Source organism: Budorcas taxicolor, chromosome 2, assembly GCF_023091745.1.
Source record: "Budorcas taxicolor isolate Tak-1 chromosome 2, Takin1.1, whole genome shotgun sequence".
In the NCBI taxonomy this organism is placed as follows: domain Eukaryota; kingdom Metazoa; phylum Chordata; class Mammalia; order Artiodactyla; family Bovidae; genus Budorcas; species Budorcas taxicolor.
This window is the reverse complement of record NC_068911.1, coordinates 35176849-35191487: the sequence shown is the minus strand read 5'-3', so window position 1 is coordinate 35191487 and position 14639 is coordinate 35176849.

Below are 14639 nucleotides of genomic sequence, written 5' to 3'. Positions count from 1 at the left end.
CCATCTCCTCACACCCAGCAAGTCAGAGCAGGCCCTGAAAGGAAAGTCAACCCTGGATGGAGGCTCCGGCTGGTAGTTGAGGGGCGGCATGTGGGGAGGGATACTCTTGTCTGGGACAGCAGGGCCCAGGAATTGGGGTGGCACAGGGGTCCTTCCTGGAACCCACCAACTCTCCCTGCCTCTCTTGTATGGTCAGGTTAGGGGCTCTCTGGAGAAGAACACAGGTATGGCTTCCTTGACATAAGAGAAGCCAGTTTGGGCCTAAGCTGTTTTGTAATCTGAAGCCTAGCCACAGTGTTTTAACCGGGCTCGGTAATTAAATGATTTTAAGGGAAGTGAGGGAACGCAGGAACGAGGGAAAAAAACAGTTAAGAAACAATACTTCAGCAATGAAACAGAGACCACCTCAAAGGTATGAAGATGTCGACCTTCCTGATATCTATCAACTAAAACGTGGCTTCTGTTGACCTTTGCCCGAATTTGATGCAGTACTCACCTCTGCTCAAGCCCCTTCATGAATAGGCATGTACCCTTAGCTTAAAACTTCCCCAGGACTTCCCAGGTTGTCAGTGATTACGACTCCGATCTTCCAGAAAGTCAGGAATTAAACAGACAAAAGGACATTCCTGAGAGCCATGAGAACATGTGCAAAGGCCCTGAGGTGGGAAGGAGTGTGGTGGGGCTGAGAGAGAGAGAAGAGGGAGCGTGGGGTCAGAATGCACTAAATTCAAGTGTCTCAATTAGGGACTGATAGCAGCCAGGAGAGAGCTTAAGGCAGGTATGAGTGGAGACTCCTCCCTCCAAAGTGTGCCTCATGTCCGCCCACTTGTACCTATTTCTTCCCCCCATGACTTGAGCCTCTCCCATCTCACCAGGAGCAGCAGCCTCCACCCAGTTGCTCTACCTTCCCCCTAACATCCGTGCCTACGCTCCAATTTTCTTTGCAGCAGGCAGAATGAGTTTTCTAAACCATTTATAAAGCCAACCATTGTTAAAGAAAAGATCACTCATGACACTTGTTAAAACGGTAAGGCAGACTTTGTTCAGGAACTGATTGGGATAAGTTAGGGACCACCGAAAAACAAGGATGGTTTTGGCACAGATTGGGCTCAACTCCAAATGCAACAGGGAAAAGTGGAAAGTTATAGCCAAAGTGGGTTGGAAGCACGATGGATGGAAAACTACTAAGGAGAAAAAAACATCACGGTTCAAGGACGGTTCTGGATGAACTAGCTAGCTAAGACTCGTGCTGAAGGCAGGTCAAGGTGATCAGAAATCACCTCCCCACACACAGCCACATCTCCCCCACAAGCAACATCCACAATAGTAACATTTACTGGTTACAACTGACAACTGACATATCATTATCACCTGCAGCCACAGGAGGGCCCACCAGCTTCACGTGGTCAAATTCAGCCAAACTTTTTTTTTTTTTGCTGCTTCTGGGGATTTTGCCCAGCTGATAAAGTTAGACAAATATTCTGTGGCATTTCCTGTTTCCTTCTAATTCTTCCATCATTTTGAACAGCCACTTTATATCTTCAGGATGTTTTGGTGAGCGGGGCAAGTAACCCCAGCCAGCTGTGCTGGGCTTGGATTGCAGGTTCTGGGGCCACAGATGGTGGGTGAACTTAGCTTCACCAGCCTCTGGATCTGGGGACACTCTCTTCCCCTGCATCTTCTCAGACTGCCTAGCTCTGGTCATTACAGCTCACTGAGGGAACCGTCCACCCACCCTGAACTAAGTGCGTGCCCCCCACCAGTCTGTCCCATCACCTGTGGTTACCATTCACCCTTCACCCCATGTGAATGTTGTCAACTACAAACTGGCAGCGGCCATCTACCTATCTCATGTCCAACTCAGTGGACATGCATTTGAACAAGCTCCGGGAGTTGGTGATAGGGAGGCCTGGCATGCTGCAGCCCCTGGGGTCACAAAGAGTCAGACGTGACTGAGTGACTGAAACTGAACTGATCTACCTATCTACCTCTGCAATGAGTTAAATCACGTGCTGCTGACCTTCAACACCCCCTGAAAGGAGTTCAGGGTGGAGAGCAGGTGCTCTATGCTCTGGGAAAAACTGGCAGAACAGGTCTTCAGATAGTTAAATATTTTCAGGAGCTGATTTTAGGAGCCCAATACTTGCCATGAAATTAAAAGACGCTTACTCCTTGGAAGAAAAGTTATGACCAACCTAGATAGCATATTCAAAAGCAGAGACATTACTTTGCCGACTAAGGTCCGTCTAGTCAGGGCTATGGTTTTTCCTGTGGTCATGTATGGATGTGAGAGTTGGACTGTGAAGAAGGCTGAGCGCCGAAGAATTGATGCTTTTGAACTGCGGTGTTGGAGAAGACTCCTGAGAGTCCCCTGGACTGCAAGGAGATCCAACCAGTCCATTCTGAAGATCAGCCCTGGGCGTTCTTTGGAAGGAATGATGCTAAAGCTGAAACTCCAGTACTTTGGCCACCTCATGCGAAGAGTTGACTCGTTGCAAAAGACTCTGATGCTGGGAGGGATTGGGGGCAGGAGGAGAAGGGGACGACCGAGGATGAGATGGCTGGATGGCATCACGGACTCGATGGACGTGAGTCTGAGTGAACTCCGGGAGTTGGTGATGGACAGGGAGGCCTGGCGTGCTGCGATTCATGGGGTCGCAAAGAGTCGGACACGACTGAGTGAACTGAACTGAACTGAATACTTGCATCCCCTTGTATCTAGAAAAGCATTAAAATCCTTTATGGTCGGAGAAGGCAATGGCACCCCACTCCAGTACTCTTGCCTGGAAAATCCCATGGATGGAGGAGCCTGATAGGCAGCAGTCCATGGGGTCGCTGAGAGTTGGACATGACTGAGCAACTTCACTTTCGCTTTTCACTTTCATGCATTGGAGAAGGAAATGGCAACCCACTCCAGTGTTCTTGCCTGGAGAATCCCAGGGACGAGGGAGCCTGATGAGCTGTTGTCTATGGGGTTGCACAGAGTCAGACACGACTGAAGCGACTTAGCAGCAGCAGCAGCAGCAGAATTGTAGTTTCCTTTGATGGAAAGAAGCTTCCATGGTTGGTCAAGGATGGCAATTGCCCAGTGAAATGTGTAAATAATGAAATGTACTATAAGAGTTGAGTTGTCTTCTTCATTTAGACCTGACAACTAGTTTTTGCTTTTCCCTAGCTACACATTGACAACAGTGTATTAGGAAATCAGAATCAGTTTTATGTGGTTATTGTGTATATATCACCCCAGGAGTGCCTGAATATCTTATTGGTGAACATAGATCTACTTTCAAATTAGATTGATAGGGTTGCTTATAGAACACATGAGAATATGTAATATTTTTATGGGTCACACAGAATATGTAAATGATATGAAAAAGATTGTGTGGGTGTTATTAAAATAATCAAGTCTACAAAAAGCCTTAAATCACTGAATATTTACGCTTCTTAAGGTACTATTTTTGTCCTTGAGGTTTCATTTTTAAGAAACCAGACTAAATAAGAGTCCCTGTTTGGGGTTTGTTTTTTTGTTTTTCTTAATCCTTTATGGTGATGACTGCCCCTTGTGACTACCAAAAGCCTCAGGAGACCAGTAGAAACCTTTTGGAAACATATGTGTTTGATTGCATGTACTCCCCCTTCACCAAAATCGCATATATACTGACCTTCCCCCCTACCTCTTTGGAGCAGTTTCTCAGAGCTCTCTCGCAGGCTTCAGTCCTCATTTTGCCCCAAATAAAACTTAATTTACAACTCTCACATTCTGTATTTTTTTAAGTTGACAATGAGGTATTGATGCACACACACACACACACCCCACACACAACACCCATATCCGCGCCCCCCCCCCCCGACACACACACACATCACTCATGCAAACACACACAGTTAAAAACATGCAAAACCTCACACTCTCCCACCACACAGCTTTCTGGGTTCTCCCCCAAACTCCAGACCCCAAAGGTTTTCTGGATCTAAAGACAGTCCCCCTGCCGCCTCCTCCAGGCAGACCTCAGGGTTCAGTCTCAGAGTTCTGAGGATAGAGAATGGAAAGCAGTCATTGGGGAAGAAGTCACCCCTATCTGGGATGCTCACTCTTCAGAGATTCGGCCTCTATTGATGCCCAGGGGACAAGAACTCCCCCCTCTCAACCCCCTGCCCAGGAAGCGATGGAACCTGGAGTGGAGGCACCTACAGTAGCTTCCCATGTGGCGCCAGTGGTAAAGAGCCTCCCAGACAATGCAGGAGACATAAAAAATGTGGGTTTGATCTCTGGGTTGGGAAGATCCCCTGGAGGAGGGACTGACAACCCACTCCAGTATTCTTGCCTGGAGAATCCCACAGACAGAGGAGCCTGGCGAGCTACAGTCCATGGGGTCACAAAGAGTCAGAAGCAGCCCGTCTACCTCCCATGCCTCTTGCCCCCAGCCCACCACAGACTGGGAGGAAGAGAAAGCAGACAGAGGCTGGCAGTCCCGCCCAGAGACGTTAGGTGACATCCCAGGATAACCCAGGGCTCCAGGCTCTTCTTGCTGACCGATGACCCCTCTGATGGACAGGAGGACTGGGCGAAGCACCACCCTTCCCTAGACCAGAGCTTCTCCAGCTGCCCCCCACCCCCGCCCACACCGCCCAGCCCCTTGGGAACCCAGCTCAGCTTCCATCACTTGCACAATAATTACAGTCACCACTCCTTCCTCCAGATTCCTTCTTCCTTATCTCATCACTTCCCTACAAGAGCCGGGCCCTTCTGGGAAGACAATGAGCAGGAAGGAAAAAAACGTCCCATCTCCCTTTCCCCTTGAGCAACCCCGGCTGTCAGAGTCTTTCTTTCTGCAGCATGCAGAGAGGGTGAGGGAGGTGTCGAGGGTCTCAAGCAGGAGAAGACCAGGGCCCCCCAGGAGTCCCGGCTGCCAGAACTCCAGGCTCACTCCATTCCCAGGATGCCCTGTTCACTCCTCCACCCCCGTCTTGGCTTTTGGGACTCTGCTTATTTCATGTATTACTGTCCTGATTGTTGTTGTTCAGTCGCTCAGTCGTGTCTGACTCTTTGCGACTCCATGAATTGCACCACGCCAGGATTCCCTGTCCTTCACCATCTCCCTGAGTTTGCTCAAAGTCATGTCCGTTGAGTTGGTGATGCCATCCAACCATCTCATCCTCTGTTGTCCCCTTCTCCTCCTGCCCTCAATCTTTCCCAGCAGCAGGGTCTTTTCCAATGAATCAACTCTTCACATCAGGTGGCCAAAGTAATGGAATAGAAGGTAGGCATGGATGAAGGGTCAGCCAGCAAGGTAAAACTGTCTCCTTGAATCTTCTTAAGACCCTTGTGTGCATGCTAAGTCGCTTCAGTCGTGTCCGACTCTATGCAATCCCATGGACTGTAGCCGGCCAGGCTCCTCTGTCCATGGGATTCTCCAGCAAGAATACTGGAGTGAGTTGCCATGCCCACCTCTAGAGGATCTTTCCAACCCAGGGATCGAACCCACATCTCCTATGTCTCCTGAATTGGCAGGCAGGCTCTTTACCACCTGGGCCACATGGGAAGCCCTCCTAAGACTCTTAGCAATAAGTAATTATTATTATTACTTTTGATGCTTTTGAACTGTGGTGTTGGAGAAGACTCTTGAGAGTGCCTCGGACTCCAAGGAGCTCAAACTAGTCAATCCTAAAGGAAATCAGTCCTGAATATTCACTGGAAAGACTGATGCTGAAGCTGAAACTCCAGTCCTTTCGCCACCTGATGGGAACAATTGACTCCTTGGAAAAGACCCTGATGCTGGGAAAGATTGAAGGCAGGAGGAGAAGGGGATGACAGAGGATGAGCTGGGTGGATGGCATCACCGACTCGATGGACATGAATTTGAGTAAGCTCCAGGAGTTGGTGATGGACAGGGAAGTCTGAAGTGCTGTAGTCCATGGGGTTGTAAAGAGTCGGACACAACTGAGCAACTGAACCGAACTGAACCGATACCCATTTTACAGAGGAGGAATCTGAGGCTCAGAGAGGTGAAGACTCCTGCCCTGGGTTACACAGCTGGGGAAGTCAGAACCTATGGTTTAACGATCTTCCTCCTCCTCCTTGCCAGATCTTAGGGGATACAAAGGTGGAAAACAAACAAACAACAACAAGAGGGCTCCTGCAGGAGCCCTGAGCTTGCCCTCACAAAGCTGAAGTTTTAGGGTCAACAATGACCAAGCCAACTAAACAGGAATGGGGCAAGCCCAGGCATAGGTAAGTGCTGTCAAAACTGAACCAGGTAGGCTGATGCAGAGTGGCTGGCTGATCACAGAGAACTCATCCTCAGGAAAAAGGCCCAGGAGGAGCCCAGCCAGGCCTCAGGCCCGCCCCACGCCCAGATCTGGGTGCGGAGGGACTGGGGTCCAAGGGGCTGCATGGCCTGGGGCTGGCCTCAAACCCTCTTGCAGCTTGGCCTGAGGAGGGACGAAGTGGGACGGGAGGCTTCAGCCCCAGGGCAATATGAAGGCACCAGGCCAGCCTTAAAGGGACTGTGGCAGGAGCGGCTTGGTATCCTGGGCCTCCCTGAGCGGGACGGCGGACCTCTCCGCCCGCTGAGGCCGGAGGGAGGAAGCGAGGCTGGCTCGCGCAGCCTGGTGCTGTCCCCTGGTGGCGATGACTGGGATGGCCGGAGACCGAGAGCAAGGCGCATCTTCATTTCCCTCTCAAGAGTGTCCGAGCTCAGACACAGCAGCCGGTGTCCCAACCCTGCGTTATGGGGATCATCGTCCCCAAAATCTCCAGAGAAGGAGGCGATCCCCAGCTCCATCCCGAGATATATAACCTCAAGCCTATGCAAAGCCCCCTGCGCCCTGAGCCGTAAAATCGGAAGGATTTTAAGCCAAATGGGGTGGGCAGCTCATTCACTCATTCATTCATTCACACAGTCAATCTGTATTTGTGCATCTTCTCCTCTATTTGCCAGCTGCGGCATGCAGAGGGCGGAAAGCAGGCATCAAGCCGCAGACCACAATGCACAGAGATATAACGCGGTCCGAAGGAGACGGGGCGTGGGGGGGGGGGGGCGGGGGTTGGGGGGTTGGGGGCAGGGAGTGGGCAACGCATCACCACGCGGCGGCAGAAAGGACTGAGCAGGCACGCCTCGCTGGCTGTTTCAAGACTCTCGGGTGTGAAACCCAAGGAATCAGGTAAAAGAGCTCCAGAGAGAGGGGATGACAGGGCCCCCCGCAGGGGAGACGGAGCGGGAAGAGGCGCTCCAGACCACAGAGGAGATACCTTTTTTCCAGGAAGACAAAATCTCTGTGGGAATCAGGAAAGGGCTTCCTTAAGGCGCTTTTTCTCTGCCAGCTGAATAACGTTTGTAACAGTTCACAAATCTAAGGTGTCTGTGATGTAAGTGGCTCTGGTACGCCAGGCACAACTACCTTCACGCCCATATTCTCTGCCTTTGCAGGTGGCACCTCCATGTTTACTGCCTCTCATAGCTTGGCCTGTTTCAGAACTTCAAACATATAGGCTCAGAGGAGACATACTCTCCTGAGTCGGGCTTCTTGTGCTCAGAATCGTTTTTTGAGACACATTCATCTTGCTGAGTATACCAATAGTTCATTCCTTTCACTGCTGTGCAGAATTCCTTGGAATAAATACACATGATGTGATGATCCACCCACCTGTTGACAAATATTTGGCTGTTTCTAGATTTGGGGCTAATATGAATCAAGTTACTATGAATTTTTTCATACGGGCCTTTTTTTTTTTGAACATGCATTTTTATTTCTCCTGGGTAAAAACCTGGGAGTGAAGGGAATTCCCTGGAGGCGGTCCAGTAGGTGGGACTCTGCACTTTCACTGCTGAGGACCAGGGTTCAATTCCTGGTCAGGGAACTAAGATCACACAAGCCATACAGCATGGCCAAAAAATAAAAAAATTAAGACCTAGGGGTGGAATTCCTGGTCCCAGGTGTGCGGATGTTTGCCTTCAGGAGAAACTGTTGGTTTTTTCATAATGATGAAGCATTTTACACTGACACCAGCAGCGCAGGAGGGTTCTAGTTATTCTGCATGTTTGTCAACACTTGGGATTGTCTGTTTTTAAAAGTTTAACCAGTGGAGGGACCTCCCTGGTGGTCCAGTGGTCCAGGGGTTAAGACTCTGCGCTTCCACTGCAGGGGGAGCAGGTTCAATCCCCGACAGGAAACTAAGATCCCATATGGTGCACGGCCAAAAATCAATCGATCAATCAGTAACTAAGTGAAAAGTCTCCACTTCCCTCCAACTTATTTATCAATAAAAAATAAATTTTAACCATTGGGAACTCAGCCTTTTAATTTGCATCTCCTAAATGAATAGGGATGCTGAGGATCTTTTAATATGCATGTTGGTCATTTCTGTATCTTCTTTCGTGAAGTGTCTGTTCAGATCTTTTGCCCACTTTTAATATTGTGAGTTTTTCTTAGTTATTGAGTTGAAGGAGTTCTTTTATACTCTGTTTACTTGTCCTTTGGCCTATAAATATTTTCTCCTGACCTGTAGCTTGCCTTTTTATTGTATCTATAGATGGTATCTTTTAAGAAGCAGGTGCTTTGATGAACTAGTCTTTCAAGTTTTCCTTTCATAGCTCGTGCTTCGTGCCTCGTGGTGTGTAAGAAATCTTGATACATGACCACATTTCAGTCGCTTTCCGTTCTTTGGTGCTGCTTTTTTCTTTTAGATGTACTTCCTTTTTAATTAGTAAAAACAATGATATGGTTCCAAAGTCAAACTCATGAACAAGAGAGAGAGAACTGGCTTCCATTTTCAACATTAACCATTTTAGTTCTTAATTCATCCTTCCTTTATTTCTTCTTGGAAATTATTTATCTCCCTCTCCGTTTGCTTATAAGAAAGGAGTGCTAAATATAGGGAATTCCCTGGTGGTCCAGTGGTTAGGACTCAACACTTTCACTGCTGTTGCCTTGGTTTAATCCCTGGTTGGGAAACTAAGATCCCACAAGCCACATGGCAATGAACAACAACAACAACAAAAAAGAGTACTGTATATACATAAAAACACATATCTTCCTGTTTGTTTTTGGACAAGATATCCTGGAGAGGTTGCTCCATAGTCATATATGAAGATTTTCTTTTTTTTCTCTCTTTTTTCCCCTTTCTCGCCTCCCTCTCTCCCTTTATTTTGGGTAGCTGAAGAGTCCCTATGTGGGTGGACATTTGCGGGATTTCTAGTTTTTTGCTGCTACCCTGAAGAGCCTGGCACGTCCCTCACCTGATATTTCCGCTAGCCTATCTTTAGCAGCCCGTTGGGGTCACAGAGAGTCAGGCACGACTGAGCAGCTGAACAACGACAACAAATCTTTAGGATGGATTTCTAGAAAGAGTACTGCCCGGTCAAAGGGTCACCCATCTGCAGTTCTATTATGTACGTGTGCCCAGCTGCTCAATTGCTTCCAAAATGTTTGCCACCCCGTGGACGGTGGCCCGCAGGCCCCTCTGCCCATGCAGTTCTCCAGGTGAGAGTACTGGGATAAGCAGCCTTTCTCTCCTCCCCAGGGATCTTCGCAACCCAGAGATCGAACCTGAGTCTCTCTTGTCTCTTCTGCTTTGGCAGATGGATTCTTTACCACTGTGCCACCTGGGCATTCTGTTGGATACAACCAATACCACCTTCTAGTTCTTGTATGGGAAAACTTGTTCCCCGCCGCTTCCCATTCACCATAACTTTTGGTTTCTGCCAATCGGCTAGAAGCAGGGCTATCTCAGACTATCTTGGACATTCTGGAGGTGTAATGAGAAGCCGTGGAGTATACAGGTCAAGCACACAGACTGTCAATTTGTGCCTTAAGCCCAGCTATGCGCTTCCTGGCTGTGACCCTAGGTGGAGCTCGGAGCCAGCCCCAGCGTGGAGATTGCCCTCTCTCCTGGCTGGTTCATGTCACCGATGATCTCCCAATAAAAATGCTGGCTTTACTCCCTGCGCTGAACCCGTTACCTGGGTTGTGGCACTTGATCCCATAACAACCCTATGAAGTAGCTATCTTACCCCCATTTTACAGATGGGGAAGCCGCGGGATGGAGGGTTAGAGAGAGTTAGGGTTTTGCCCAAACTCACAGCTAAACAAGCCGGAGAGGTAGCTAGACTATGAGGTGACATAGACTGACATGTTTCTGTGCACATAATACCTGCGTGTTTATCCACACAACTGTGTGCCGGTATTCACACACCTGTATGTGTGTACCTGTGTCTCTGTGTGTGTATATATGTGTGTGTGTATTCCCAGGTGGCGTTAGTGGTAAAGAACGCGCCTGCCAAGGCAGGAGACTTAAGAAACGCAGGTTCGATCCCTGGGTCGGGAATTTTCCCTGGAGAAGGAACTGGCAACCCACTCCAGCATTCTTGCCTGGAGAATTCCATGGAGAGAGGAGCCTGGCGGGCTACAGTCCATAGGGTTGCAGAGTCGGACACAACTGAAGTGACTCAGCACACACACACACACACACACACACACACATATATATAACGTGTGTACCTGTGTACATATACCTACCAGCATTTCTAAAGAAGATGTGAACATCCTCACAGCTACATCTCTGTGTCCATGGGCTGAACGAAAGAACTGCTTGCAACAGAATAACTTGCTCTTTTTTCTTTGGCCGTGCCATGCACCTTCTTAGTTACCAAAGATCACACCTGGCACCCTGCAGTAGAAGTGTAAGTCCTAACCACTTGGACCACCAGGGAAGCCCCGGATTCATATATTTTTTAAAAGATTTATTATTTGGCTGCATTGCGGCTTAGTTGTGGTGCATGGGCTCAGAAGTTCCACAACATGTGGGATCTTAGTTCCCCGACCAGGGATTAAACCCACGTCCCCTGCATTAGAAGGCAGATTCTTAATCACTGGATCACCGGGAGAGTCCCCCGGATTCATATTTTTAAGGCTCCCACCCTGCCCTCTGATCCTGGCCAGTTTCCGACGGGCCTGCAGCGTGGGAAGGGGGAGTCATCTGATGTCTAAAGAGTTCTCAAGCTGGGCCCATGGAGACCCCGCCCCCTCCCACAGGGAATGGGGACAAAGACCCCCACCCCACCCCTAGCCACTGTGAGGATACACATCACAATGGCTGTTCCACCCGAGCTAGGCCCAGCAAGAGGCACCGGGGTGACCTGCACTCCCACCCCCTGCAGACAGCCAGGCCACAGGATGGGGGCCTCCCAAGGCCAGCACCGGGCCGCTCCGAACTTGGAACCCAAAGCTGCCTCGACACCATTGCTGGAACAGAACTCCTGGGCCCCAGGAGGGTACTACGCCCAGGGTGAGGGTCTCCACATTCAGGTGACACGCTGACTGCAGGGGCCCCCAGGCAGGAGCAGGGAGGCTACGGGTCCCCTTGCTGAACTGGGTCTGATTCCCGTCTTCACCCCACAAGTCACATTGCCCTCGCCCACCCAGGGACCAAGAGACCTGATGGGGACAAGGTGGGGCCCCCACAGCCTGTACCCTCAAACTATCCATAGACTGATGACACCCCCATATCACATATGACATGGCCCTCCACTCACAGCCCACCCAGGGGCCAGAGGCAACCTGGAGTGCCCTGGGGGCTGGTGGGGAGGAAGGTCCCGGCCACGCTGCCATGGCCTCGGGTAAGTACCCGAACCTCTTTTCTCATCTCAGAAAGGGTTGGGAGGGTTCAAAGAGATAATGGATGTAGGGCTGGGCAGTCGGTAACCAGATCTGAGCTCAGAAGGACTTTCCAGCTGGTGGTCCCGGGCCAGGTGGTTTAATTCCTGACCTTTAGTTTGTGCATCTGTAAAATGGGTACAAATTCCAGCCCAGGCAGGGCTGCAGGGACCAAATGGGAGAGAAACCACCCCCGGTCCCACAGAGCCTAGACTGAGCGGTGGGAAGTGGGGAGGGGCTTCCTGTTCTCTGGTTGCCCCTACTATGAGAGGAGGCATGGGTGGGGACAGCCCAGGTGCCCCCCTCAAGCCTTGAGACTCCTTTCCTGAGAGGACCAGGTCTCCACGCAAAGCCCTGGAGAGGTTTCCAGTAAAAACACACAGGGACCCCACCCATCGCCCACACTGGTTAAGATTTGGGGCCTCCCCTTCTTCTCTCCAGACCTCCCTCTGGATACTTGGGATCCCAGAATTTCCTCCTCCAAACAGCCTCACACCTGCTTCCAGGGCCTGGGAGAGGAAGCTTCCCAGGGCCCTGGGGGTGGGTCAAAGGCTGACTCCTGGGAGGCGAGGGACTGAGCCCCCGGTAGGGCAGGAGGGAGACAAGGCTGAAGAAGGAGGCCGGCCTGGGGCCCAGACAGTTCTTCTTGGAAGCAGCAAATGGAATGTTGCATCTTCTGGAGCCGTCCTGACCAGAGGCAAGGGACATGGCACTCCCAGGAAGCAGGCCAACTTCAGTTCCCTGCTTGACTCTGATGTTTGTGCTGGGTGACGTCAGGCAAGCTGCTTAACCTCTCTGAGCCTAGCTTCCACATCTGCAAAACTGGAATAATGCCACAATCTACCTTATTGGTGTTTTGGTGAGAGTAAACAAAGCAAGGCACGTGAAGTGTTCAGCACAGAGTCTGGCACATAAGGGCTGATGTTAGTCACTCAGTCGTGTCTGACTCTTTACAGCCCCCATGGACTGTAGCCTGCCAAGCTCCTCTGTCCATGGGATTCTCCAGGCAAGAATACTGGAGTGGGTTGCCATTTCCTTCTCCAGGGATTACAAAAAGAAGAAAAGAAAGAGAAGGATAGATAATGGGGTCCATGTTATTTCTGCAGCCTCAAGCCCCTGGCATTGCCTCCAAGAAGAGCTTGCATCCTAGGACACCCGGAGCACAGTGGGGTCAGAAATGCCTGGGTTCAAATCCAAGCTCTTCCATCTGCTGGCTGAAATACCGCTGGCAACATGATCCATCCCTCCAGGCCTCAGCTTTCTCTCCTGTAAAATGGGTCCCTGCTTCAGACCAGCCAAGTTTTCAGCTCAGCACCTGGCATGCAGTCAGTCTTCCAAGGTTCTAAAGGTGTTTCTCCTTCTTTCCTCCTCCAAGGGCCTCCTCCTCCTTATTCTCCTTCGCCTCCAGGACTTGGAGCGCCTCCGCCTCCTCCCCCGATGTCTGTTTATCCGGGTGAGTGTTCCTCCTGTCCCCACCCCCTCCACGCCCCCTTCCCCAGGCTTTCCCTGTCTCACACCCAGCACCGCCCTGACCACCTGCCAAGACTGTCCGAACAGCACCTTCTCTGGAAAGGCGTATGTCCTGCCCCCCGAGTGGTGTGATCCCTCCCTCCACAGCTGTGACCCCCACACTGCCCACGGCCTGGAGCCCTTCTCTCTGATGTGCCGTCATTGGCGGAAGGGGTTGGGACACAGTAGGTGCTCAGGAAATGTCTATGAAAAGAAGCCCTCTTCTCAACTCTGCAAATCCATCGCTCTTGAAATCAAAGAGGAGAGGAATTCAGCCGCCACCCACCCACCCACCCAACCTTGTAGGGTCTGGGCTTTGGGGAGATTTTTATTTTTTGGTTCCACTGCGCAGCGACTTGTGGAATCTTAGTTCCCCGACCAAGGATCGAACCTGTGCCCCTAGCAGTGGAGGCGTGGAGTCCCAACTACTGGACCACCCCGGAAATCTGGAGGTGGGGAGGGATTTTTAAATAAAGAAAAAGCTTGAGAGTGGCTGGGCTGGGTTGTCAAGTCTGGTGTGGGAGAGTGAGCTTTAAACCATGGGTCACCCCCATCTAGCCAAACGTAGTTCTTTCCCTTGGTTTCCTGCCAAACTAGGGGTGGGGTGGCACCCCCACATTAGAGCCCAGCTCTCTAAACCCCAACATCCTCTTGCCTTGGCCCCTCGGGAACCCAAAGTCTGTAACGGTCATAGGCCCCTCCTCATGGCTCGACAGTCCACCCGGACCAGACGCCAAGCCTTCCGTCTAGAGCATGAAAATTCCCTGGAATCCTAGTTTCTTAACAAACTATCCAGCCACCACCAAAGACCTCACCTCTCTGCACACCCAAGGCTGTAAAAATGCTCATCGTGTTTAAAAAAGCTAAATACAGAGCAACATTTTTTTCTGGAACCCTCACCCCAGAAAAACGCTGTGCCTGGGTAAGAAGAAGCAAGAATACCAAAAGGAAGTTTTTATAGGGGGTTGTTGTTTTCAAGCTCGGAGAAGGCAATGGCACCCCACTCCAGTACTCTTGCCTGGAAAATCCCATGGGCGAAGGAGCCTGGTAGGCTGCAGTCCATGGCGTCGCGAAGAGTCGGACACGACTGAGCAACTTCACTTTCACTTTTCACTTTCATGCATTGGAGAAGGAAATGGCAACCCACTCCAGTGTTCTTGCCTGGAGAATCCCAGGGACAGGGGAGCCTGGTGGGCTGCCATCTATGGGGTCGCACAGAGTCGGACACGACTGAAGCAACTTAGCAGCAGCAGTTTTCAAGCTACTGCTTCCCCAAGGGTGTCACTTAGAGTTATTGCTTTAAAAAAAAAAAAAAAATTGGAGCTGTTCCTCTACAAACTCCTGTGAAATAAATGCAGGAGGTCTTAACTGAGCAAGGGCCCTGAGACCTGGAGGCTGGTGGGTAGGGGGTGGTGAAGGGGGAAGCTGGGCCCATCGGGATGGCCTGGGGGGCTCAGGGGAGCACAGAGAAACTG